A 12,120-nucleotide genomic window follows, 5' to 3' on the forward strand; every position below is an offset into this window, starting at 1 on the left:
ATATATATTAATTAATGTATATGTTAACCAAACATATTCATCATCATAGTAGCATATAAACTGGAACTGGTTCCTAGATAAAACCATATACATAGCAAGGACACAACTAGTGATGACGTCATCAATTATAGAAGCATACAAATTAGAGCTCAAGAAGGTCTGTATAATGCGAATTCTTTGGACCACATGTCAAGTCCCATAATTAAACAAACAGTTAGGACCAGGCTTGAATTAGGTATGCATTACCAAATAAAATTTGTCCTTGACAGAACCAGCCAATCATGGGATAAGAGTTGCTATTGCTGAGGCAGCCCTCCTAGCCGTTAATCAGAATGGGTAAGGGATGTTTACAATTCATACAGTGTTAATATATTGTTTTCACACTACCTCCCAGTGAATAGTGATAACACAGACCTTCCATTATTCATTCTTTTTCCTGTACTTGACTCATTTTCTGAACTCCTTTGTAAGGAATGGCAGAAACCAGTTATTGTTTCTTTTCCATTTGCTAAGATAAAATCTTTGTTTCCTCTTCCTTCTGTTAATGCAAAGATTTGGGAAACTATTCCTAAGGTGGATTCAGCTATTTCCACTCTTTCCAGATGTACCACTATTCCTTTGGAGGAGAGCTCTTTTCTTTGGATAGAAAATGTAAAAGTTTTCATAGGTGATCCTTTCATCTTGCATGCTTTGGGCTCTATTTATCAAGCTCCGTATGGAGCTTGATGGCCCCTGTTTCTGTCGAGTCTTCAGACTCGCCAGAAACAGCAGTTATGAAGCAGCGGTCACAAAGACCGCTGCTCCATAACCTGTCCACCTGCTATGAGCAGGCGGACACATATCACCGGAAATCAACCCGATCGAGTACGATTGGGTTGATTGACACCCCCTGTTGGCAGCCTATTGGGCGCGAGTCTGCAGGGGGGGGGGGGTGTTGCAACAGCAGCTCTTGTGAGCTGCTGGTGAAATGCTGAATACGGCGAGCGTATTGCTCGCCGTATTCAGCGAGGTCTGGCGGACCTGATCGCACTGTCGGATCAGGTCCGCCAGACCATGATAACTTGGGGCCTTTATGTTTAAATTTGCTGTCAGTTTTAACTGTGTAGCTGCTGCAGCTTTTGTTTTGTGTGACAAACTATCACTGCTTAATTCTGGGGTAGATTCAGGATTGCATTCATCTCTTGACAACAGAATATTGTTATTTGTGAAGCAGCAGTTGAAATGAATCACTTAAGTGCAAAAATGCAGCTTTAGCTGTTTAAGCTAAATGAGTTTGTGTCTTACATCTTGGTCTGGGTATATGGTTTCTATCACAGATTGCTTTCTCTTTCCTTTCAGGGCGAATCTCTTTGCTGGAAATGGATGTTATTGTTGCTACCATAAATGGGACTGAGGGAGCTTTTTTGTCCAAGATAAAAAATCTAAGTGTAATCTTAGATCTGCAGGGGATTTTGTTGTGTCCCCCAGTAATCTAAGACTCAGAAAGCGTCCCCCTCTGCCCAGATTCCTGATTACTACAAATCATCCATGGGAGTCCAGTCCTTCCTGGTAGATAAACAAACAATCCAAGAAGTCTACCCCAGCCACCAAGTCTGCTTGAATGTGCGGACCCCATGACAGACCAAACAAATTTGTTTGCGACCCAGCTGTAACACAGTTAATTAGGTAACCACACCCTGCAATTAACAAACACTGTTTACTATGCAGACTGCAAGGTATGGTTCTAATATTAACTTCTTCACTGCTGGGCCGCACAGAAAACTGGACTTAGAAGGAACAATGCTTCGGAGAGATCTGTTTAGGATTCCTGGGTATTGCAAATTATTTCTCAGGGGTATCAAATAGGCTTTAATTCAAGGCCTCCTAAAGGTCCGTGCTTTTTTGTCTATGTAAGTTCTAGATTTAGTTGGAGTGATTACTCCAGTTACATCTTCAGAGTTAAACTACGGGTTTCATTCAAATGTTTTATAGTACAAAAGAAAGTACTGTTTGGCCTTGTTTGGACTTCAAAATCATAAACAAATTTCTGAAAGTTCTTACTTTCAAGAGGGAAGCAAACTTGCTTCCTTTAGCACAGGAGGATCAGATTATGTCTACCATAAACTAAAAGATGCTTATTTACATATCCCTATTCGCACAGGTCATGCCAAGTTCCTGAGATTTGCTTTTTTTAGACATGCATCATCACTTTGTGGCCCTCCCTTTCTGTCTGACTACAGCACCCATACTGTTTATAAAGGTGCTAGAAGCTCTGTTGTCTGTACTTTGAGATCAAGGAATCTCTGTAATCCATTACTTGGATATCCTTCTGGTTCAGGCTCCCTCTTTTCATCTGGCTCTGTCTCACACTCAGATGGCACTTTATTTTCTTCAGAGTCAGGGTTGAAAAATAAATCTTCAAAAGAGCTCCTTAACACAAAGAGGCTTTGCATTTTTACCTAACATATACTTCCAGACTGAAACTTCTATGGCCTTTTCTATACTGCAGCTAAATCCTCTTCCTTCTGTTGCTCAATGCATGCAAGTTGTGGGTCTCATTGAGGCTTCCCCATACAGATGCATTTTGTTTTCGCAAAAATAAATATACGAATGAAAGCACCAATTAAATCTAAAAAAAATAAAAAATACTAAGAAGAAAAACACAGAGGCGCCAATATGGCCTAGTAACGTCTGTACAGGGAGTAATCTATATAAAAAAGATGGGTACTCACAAGGGTGAAGCACCCAATGGTGCCAATGGGCAGACTGGATCAATTAGCAGTGGTACATCTCACTGTGTGCCAACAATTCAAGCACCCGGTCAGGTAGTAAACAGGTGATGTATTCATTACTGTGAGTGAGAGAACACAGCTACAATAGCCTAGCACAGTGTAGACAGGCAAAGATGACACTTAATGGTTACACTTACAATATGTAGCGCACCTCCAGGTGCAGTAGTGGCAAGCTGGGACCTCTCAGTTGCCCAGTAGACTGTGCTTTCACGTTGACAGGATCAACAACCACATGATAAACAAGTCCCAAGCAGCAGCAAGTGTATCATAAAAACAATATTTTATTTAAAAACAAAGCAACGTGTTTCACAGCCTCTCAGGGGCTGCTTCCTCAGGCTATACAGTAAAAATAAACTATATACACTTGCTATATAAACCCTTCCTATTCCTGTGCTAGGATAATTGAAAGAACCAGCCCCTCACAGAATCATCTGTGTGGGGATACTATTTAAAACACGTCATAGCCTATACACAGCTGAGGGTTAATCTTAATGGTGTGATCACTATGGTGACATAACCTAAACAGAGTATACAGCATGAAAAACAAAGAGTGTGGGAGCAACAAGCAGAGGCAAAAAAAAGTATGTTTAAAAATACAATACTTTATTAATCCATTAAAAAGCCAATAGGCAAAATATATGTAGATACAAAGGGTAGCAGGATAGAAACCTCCTTACATGTTTCGTGCCTATGCTTGGCACTTAATCATAGGAGTAAGGTGTAATAGTACAGCCCCTACTATTTAAAGGGGAAGTACCCAATGATGGCAAAGCTGAGAAAACACCTGGACAAATTAGTGTTTAAAATTGCTTGCCTTCACTTAGCACTTGCCAAAAACATGGAAAAACAATTCTTTAGAAAAAAAATGAAAAATAAATGAAAAAAATCACTGTTGATAATATGTAATGAATTACAAAACATAAAAAACATAAGAAATATAAAAAATATGAAAAATATATATAAATAAATATAAATAAATAATATGAGTAATGTGGAAAATTGTGCAAAGCATAAACTCAAATGTACCCATAATCATAAAAACATAAATAAATTTAAATATCACACTGTCAACTATATGGTTCATATAATAATATGAGAAATTCAAAGATAGAAAAAGAACAAAAGACGTATGCATATCCATACCTCTCTTTGAATAAAGATCATAATTAGTTAACCTTAGAGTTTTAATACCTAGATGGAATATTAGTAACAGTACTATATTATATTTCTAAATATGAGTTTAATGTTTAAGTAAACTGGAGGTAAGTAATATGTGAAATAATAATTCTAATATATATATGCTAGCCATATGAAGGCAAGGTACTGTTATCCCTGCATAGCATATTAGTATGGACAAGTATAAAGATAAAAATAGGGTTAAAAATCGTTTAAAGAAAAATAGCTTAAAGAAAAAAATGGGTAATTATTCTACAAAATAAGACATATCCCATTCCCTATTTAAACCTTGGGGTACTATTGTTTTTAATTTATAAATCCAAAATAGTTCTCGTTTGAGTAACAGTTTTTGCTTGTTACCCCCTCTAATGGGAGACTGAATTTTATCTATAACTTTGACAGTGATATGTGGGTCATGTGTATTTGATTGAAATGTACTGCTACTGCCGAATCCTTGTTGTAGTTCTTGGTATCTCTAATGTGTTCTCTAATGCGCGATCTGAGCTCTCTGGTCGTCTGACCAATGTATTGTAGGGAACAAAGGGAACACTCCAATAAATAAACAACAAATTCAGTCCTACAGTTAGCGTAGAACTCCATATTAAATCTCTCATTGGTTACTGTGCTAGTGAATGTATCACTTCTATTAATAACCTCACATGTTAAGCAAGGTCTAGTACCACATATGTAAGTGCCCTTTTTCCTTATCCAATCACACCCCTGCTTTTTAATTGTATTTCCCATACTTGGTACCAGTCTGGTACCTAGAGTAGGGTTTTTTTTGGACACAAATTTACAATTTTCTTGGATATTACTCAAAGATTCATCCTCTTTCAATATATGTAAATGTTTTCTAAGGATAGTTCTGATATCATTGAATTGTTTAGAGTATTCAGTGGTAAATACTATCTTATCCTTACTGAAGTCTTGTTTTGATCTATTTTTAGAAGTAATAACTTCACTTTGGGTTTTGCATTTGATCTGCTCAAGAGATTCATTAAGGATCTTTGTCGAATATCCTCTATGCTTAAGTCTATTTGTAAGCTCAGTGCATTGACAATTAAATTTCTCATTTGAGTTAGTATTTCTTCTCATTCTAATGTACTGTGCCTTGGGAATTGATCTGATAAGATGTGGGGGATGACATGATTTGGCATGGAGTATAGTATTTCCAGCCGTTGGTTTTCGATATGTATCCGTCAGTATGGTACCTTTTTCAGGATTACCAGTGAGTTCCAAATCTAAGAAGCAGATTATATGTTGTTGTAATTCACCCGTAAATCTCAAGTTTAAGTCATTGGTATTGATATATTCCAAAAAGGTACTAAGTTCTAATTTATCATCCACTATAAATATAAGGTCATCTATGAAACGCATATATTTGATAATATGCTTTGCAAAAAGGTTTGACATAGTGTAAAGATACAAATCCTCCCACCACGCTACATACAGGTTTGCAAATGAGGGGGCAAACTTGGCCCTCATCGCTGTTCCACAAATCTGTACATAGTATTCGTTATTAAACATAAAAAAGTTATGTTTTAATAAAAACTCAATAATTTCACAAAAGAATAACAAACTCTAAAGAATAACGTGTTGATGTATCCAAAAAATATCTGATGGCATTTAGGCCTAACGAATGGGGTATGTTTGAATAGAGAGAGGTGGCATCAAAAGCTACCCATCTGAACTCCTTATTCCACTCCACATTCTCAAGGCAATTCAATAAATGTGTTGAAATACGTAAGTAGCTATTGAGATTTTTAACTAGAGGCTGAAGTATGGAATCTACCCATTCAGACAAGCATAGAGCCAATGTCTGAAATGATAGGTCTTCCAGGGGGAGAGGTCATATTTTTGTGCATTTTAGGCACATGATGAAATATAGGCACCAATGGATGATCCGGTATCATATATCTGACCTGTTCCTCAGTGAAGACTTTAAGTGCTACTCCTTGTTCAATGATGGTGTGCAATTTAGTCCTAAATACCTGAGATGGATTAGTATCTAATGTTCTATATGTTTGTGTATCTGATAATTGTCGGTAGGCCTCCTTCATGTAGTCATCCTTGTCTAGTATACCCCACATCATGTTTCCATAGGCAAGATTCATAATGCTACTTGATATGTGTGAATAAAAAGGTTGTTAAGCCTTGTGCTAACAAGCACTTTTATGTAATGTGTAAGTGGGTTATAGTATACATTTAACACCAAAAGTCTCCCTCTATATATGTGTGCAAAACTGTATTTCATTAGGGAAAAATCGATAAACAAATGAGTCTGTCGGTAGAGTCAACATAGTTTAATGAGCCTATAAATTTATTAGATCGAATTGGTCCTAAATAAGTATGAGTCGACTAGACTCTTTATCCGCTCTGAGTGATTTATAAAATCTAAATGGCATTACGCCTCCAAGACATCTAACAGCCTCATCATGGGTGTGTGTGTTTACCTACCCAATCAGGACTAACTTGTGAGTCATGTATGAGGGATGACAGGTATGTCACACCTCAGTATTATATCATTTCTCAGCCCGATCAGTGCCACTATGTTCTGGAATGTGCGATCGAAAAATTCAGTTAGCTTCATTTTGTTTTGATTCGAGCCGTAAAAAATTTGGTTCAAAACATTCGTAATAATTCGGTATGTGTCATTAATTCCGTTCCAGAAGTTATTCCTGCCGTTCCGAATTTTGAAATTCGGATGCATTCGAAACCGTTACCGAATTATTATTAATGTCAGACTGAATCTTTATTATGGACCGAATTTCTAGCTAATGTTATTTCTAGCTAATGTTCCGGTGATTGCCGTATCAAAATTATGTTAAACCGCCGCTGCCACCACCCAAGCCACCACTAAATAAAGCAATTAACCCCTACATTGCTGTCCCCCCACATCACTAAAACTACCTAAACCTATTAACCCCTAAACTGCACCCCCACATCGCCAACTCTAACTAAACCTATTAACCCCTAAACTGCCATTCCGAAACATAGCCAACATGAACTAAACCTATTAACCCCCAAATCGCCATCATGAACTAAACCTATTAACCACTAAACCGCACCCCCCCCACATCGCCAACACTAACTAAACCTATTAACCCCTAAACCACTGTTCCAAAACATCGCCAACACTAACTAAACCTATTAACCCCTAAACCGCACCCCCACACATCGTCGACACGAACTAAAGGTATTAACCCCTAAACTGCCGTTCTGAAATATCGCCGACACTAACTAAACCTATTAGCCCCTAAACCGCACCCCCCATCGCCGACATGAACTAAACCTATTGACCCCTAAACATCCGCCCCCCCCCACATCGCCAACACAAACTAAACCCATTAACACCTAAACCACCATTTGAAAACATTGCAGACACAAACTAAACCCATTAACCCCTAAACCGCCATTCACAAACATTGCCAATACTAACTAAACCTACTAACCCCTAAACCGCCGGCCCCCAGATCGCAACAACCTTAATTAAACTATATTAACCCCTAAACCTAACACCACCCTAACACTAAACCTAATCCTAAACCTAACACCCCCTAACTTTAACATAATTAAAATATAGGTAAATTAAAGTTACAATTATTAACTAAATAATACCTTCCCTGTGAAATAAAACCTAATATTTTTATTTCACAGGTAAGGTTGTGTTTATTTTAACTAGATAGACTAAATAAATACAAACTAACCAATGAAATAAAACCTAAGCTACCTTACACTAAAACCTAAAACTAAAAAAAATAAAAAACTGCCATTACAAAAACCTAATGAAAATATAAAAAATAAAATAAAAGCTATTCCTATCCTAATACCCTTTAAAAAACACCCCAAAATAAAAAAGCCTAATCTAAAATAAACTACCAAGGGCCCTTAAAAGGGCCTTTTGTAGGGCATTGCCCTAAGTTAAACAGCTCTTTTGCTACAAAAAACAAACACCCCCTAACAGTATACAACCCCCACTCCCCACAACTACCAAGGGCCCTTAAAAGGACCTTTTGGGGGGCCCTTAAAAGGGCCTTTTGTAGGGCATACTGTCCAAACCCTAATCTAAAAATAAAACCCACCCAAAAAATCCTTAAAATTGGCGAGAAGTCTTCATCCAGGCGGCCTCTTCAATCTTCATCCAGGCGACATCTTCTATCTTGATCCCAGTGGCGCGGAGCGGGTCCACCCTGAAGACATCTGGCGCGGAGTATCCTCTTCATATAGTCGCCGCTGTACACTGAATCTTCAATCCAAGGTTTGCGATCCAAGATGGCGTCCCTTGCATTTCTATTAGCTGAAAATTTAGAATCAACCAATAGGAATTAGAGCTGCTAAAATCCTATTGGCTGTTCAAATCAGCCAATAGGATTTAAGCAGCTCTAATTCTATTGGATGATGAATCAGCCAATAGAATGAGAGCTGCTTAAATCATTTTGGCTGATTTGAACAGGGGCTGCGGTTTAGGGGTTTATAAGTTTAGTTCATGCCGACGATGAGGGGTGGTGGGGTTTAGGGGTTAATAGGTTAAGTTCATGTCGGCAATGTTTCAGAATGGCGGTTTAGGGGTCAATAGGTTTAGTTAATGTCGGCGATGTGGGGGGGGGTGCGGTTTAGGGGTTAATAGGTTTAGTTTGTATCGCCAATGTGGGGAGGTGCGGTTTAGGGGTTAATAGGTTTCGTTTGTGTTGGCGATGTTTTGGGAACGGTGGTTTAGGGGTTATACCTTAGACTTAGAGTTAGTGATGGGGAACTGTGGTTTAGAAAGTAACAATGAAAAATTCCGAATATGAATAATGGATCTGAAAATTGAGAAACATATTTATTCATTTTCAGAATTTTTCGGAATTTTTTCGGGATGTGCCGATTCGGCAATTGGGATGCATCCGATTCACCGAATCTCCCAAAATTCGGCCAAATTACGAATTTGTCCGAAACGAAACGTACATGTCTAGCCCCAATTATTTGTGATTCCAGTCAGACAATATCAAATCAGTGGTCTATATCAATCATCAGGGAGGAAATTGCAGTTCCTTAGCAATGAGGGAAGTGTCCCGCATCATCAGCTGGGCAGAATGTCATCATTGAATGATTTCTGCCATCCTAGGAGAATGGTCTCTAAATCAGGACGTTTTGTGCCAGATAGTGAGACATTGGGATCTGCGAGAGTTAGATCTTATGGCCTCTCATTTGAATCACAAAGTGCCCCAGTATTGTACTGTTTCAGAGAGGTTTTTCTGACAAGGTTATTGACACCTTGATTCAGGCTTGGAAATCTGTATCCAGGCCGATTTATCATACGGTCTAGAAAACATTTTTTTGTGTGGTGTGCTCAAGAGTCTAACACCTAGATTTAGAGTTTTGCGGCCAAAGGGGTGCGTTAGCTTCGCGTGTTTTTTTTCTAGCGCTGCTTCTAAACAACGCTGGTATATAGAATTCTCTGAAGGGCTGCGTTAGGCTCCAAAAAGGGAGCATACAGGCATATTTACCGCCACTTCAACTCTCAATACCAGCATTGCTTATGGTAGTGGCTAGCTGGAAAAACGTGCTTGTGCACAATTCCCCCATAGGAAACAATGGGGCAGTTTGGGCAGAAAAAAAACCTAACACCTGCAAAAAAGCAGCGTTAAGCTCCCAACGCAGCCCCATTGTTTCCTATGGGGAAACACTTTCTAAGTCTGCACCTAACACCCTAACATGTACCCCAATTCTAAACACCCCTAACCTTACACTTATTAACCCCTAATCTTCCGCCCCCGCTATCACTGACCCCTGCATTACACTATTAACCCCTTATCTGCCGCTCCGGACACCGCCGCAACCTACATTATACCTATGCACCCCTAATCTGCTGCCCCTAACATCGCCGACACCTACATAATATTTATTAACCCCTAATCTGCCCCCCCCCATCGTCGCCGCTACCTTACCTACACTTATTAACCTCTAATCTGCCGACCGGACCTCGCCGCCACTCTTATAAATGTATTAACCCCTAAACCACCGCACTCCCGCCTCGCAAACCCTATAACAAATAGTATTAATCCCTAATCTGCCCTCCCTAACATCGCTGCCACCTAACTTCAAGTATTAACCCCTAATCTGCCGACCGGACCACGCCGCTACTATAATACATGTATTAACCCCTAAAGCTAAGTCTAACCCTAACCCTAACCCCCCCCCATAAGTTAAATATAATTTTATTCTAACAAAATAAATTAACTCTTATTAAATAAAGTATTCCTATTTAAAGCTAAATACTTACCTGTAAAATAAACCCTAATATAGCTACAATATAACGAATAATTATATTGTAGCTATTTTAGGATTTATATTTATTTTACAGGCAACTTTGTATTTATTTTAACTAGGTACAATAGCTATTAAATAGTTATTAACTATTTAATAGCTACCTAGTTAAAATAATGACAAAATTACCTGTAAAATAAATCCTAACCTAAGTTACAATTAAACCTAACACTACACTATCAATAAATTAATTAAATAAATTAACTACAATTACATACAATTAAATAAACTAAACTAAATTACAAAAACAAACAAACACTAAATTACAAAAAATAAAAAAAAGATTATAAGAATGTTAAGCTAATTACACCTACTCTAAGCCCCCTAATAAAATAAAAAAGCCCCCAAAATAAAAAAAAATTCCTAGCCTAATCTAAATTAAAAGAGTTAATAGCTCTATTACCTTACCAGCCCTTACAAGGGCTTTTTGCGGGGCATGCCCCAAAGAAATCAGCTCTTTTGCCTGTAAAAAAAACCCACCCCCCAACATTACAACGCACCACCCACATACCCCTACTCTAACCCAAACCCCCCTTAAATAAACCTAACACTACCCCCCTGAAGATCTCCCTACCTTGAGTCGTCTTCACCCAGCCGAGCACCGATGGACCAAAAGAAGACATCCGGAGTGGCAGAAGTCTTCATCCTATCCGGGCAGAAGAGGACATCCGGACCGGCAGACATCTTCATCCAAGCGGCATCTTCTATCTTCATCCATCCGACGAGGAGCGGCTCTATCTTCAAGACCTCCTGCGTGGAACATCCTTCTTCAACGACGACTACCCGACGAATGAAGGTTCCTTTAAGTGACATCATCCAAGATGGTGTCCCTCGAATTCCGATTGGCTGATAGGATTCTATCAGCCAATCGGAATTAAGGTAGGAAAAATCTGATTGGCTGATTGAATCAGCCAATCAGATTGAGCTCGCATTCTATTGGCTGTTCCAATCAGCTAATAGAATGCGAGCTCAATCTCATTGGCTGATTGGATCAGCCAATCCGATTGAACTTGAATCTGATTGGCTGATTCAATCAGCCAATCAGATTTTCTTACCTTAATTCCGATTGGCTGATAGAATCCTATCAGCCAATCGGAATTCGAGGGACGCCATCTTGGATGACGTCACTTAAAGGAACCTTCATTCATCGGGTAGTCGTCGTTGAAGAAGGATGTTCCGCACTGGAGGTGTTGAAGATGGAGCCGCTCCTCGTCAGATGGATGAAGATAGAAGATGCCGCTTGGATGAAGATGTCTGCCGGTCCGGATGTCCTCTTCTGCCCGGATAGGATGAAGACTTCTGCCGCTCCGGATGTCTTCTTTTGGTCCATCGGTGCTCAGCTGGGTGAAGACGACTCAAGGTAGGGAGATCTTCAGGGGGGGTAGTGTTAGGTTTATTTAAGGGGGGTTTGGGTTAGAGTAGGCGTATGTGGGTGGTGGGTTGTAATGTTGGGGGGGGGGGTATTGTGTTTTTTTTTACAGGCAAAAGAGCTGATTTCTTTGGTGCATGCCCCGCAAAAAGCCCTTTTAAGGGCTGGTAAGGTAATAGAGCTGTTAACTTTTTTAATTTAGATTAGGGTAGGGAATTTTTTTTTATTTTGGGGGGCTTTGTTATTTTATTGGGGGGCTTAGAGTAGGTGTAATTAGCTTAACATTCTTGTAATCATTTTTATTTTTTTGTAATTTAGTGTTTTGTTTTTTTGTAATTTAGTTTAGTTTATTTAATTGTATGTAATTGTAGTTAATTTATTTAATTAATTTATTGATAGTGTAGTGTTAGGTTTAATTGTAACTTAGGTTAGGATTTATTTTACAGGTAATTTTGTCATTATTTTAACTAGGTAGCTATTAAATAATAAATAACT

The sequence above is a fragment of the Bombina bombina genome, chromosome 5, assembly GCF_027579735.1.
Source record: "Bombina bombina isolate aBomBom1 chromosome 5, aBomBom1.pri, whole genome shotgun sequence".
Taxonomy (NCBI): domain Eukaryota; kingdom Metazoa; phylum Chordata; class Amphibia; order Anura; family Bombinatoridae; genus Bombina; species Bombina bombina.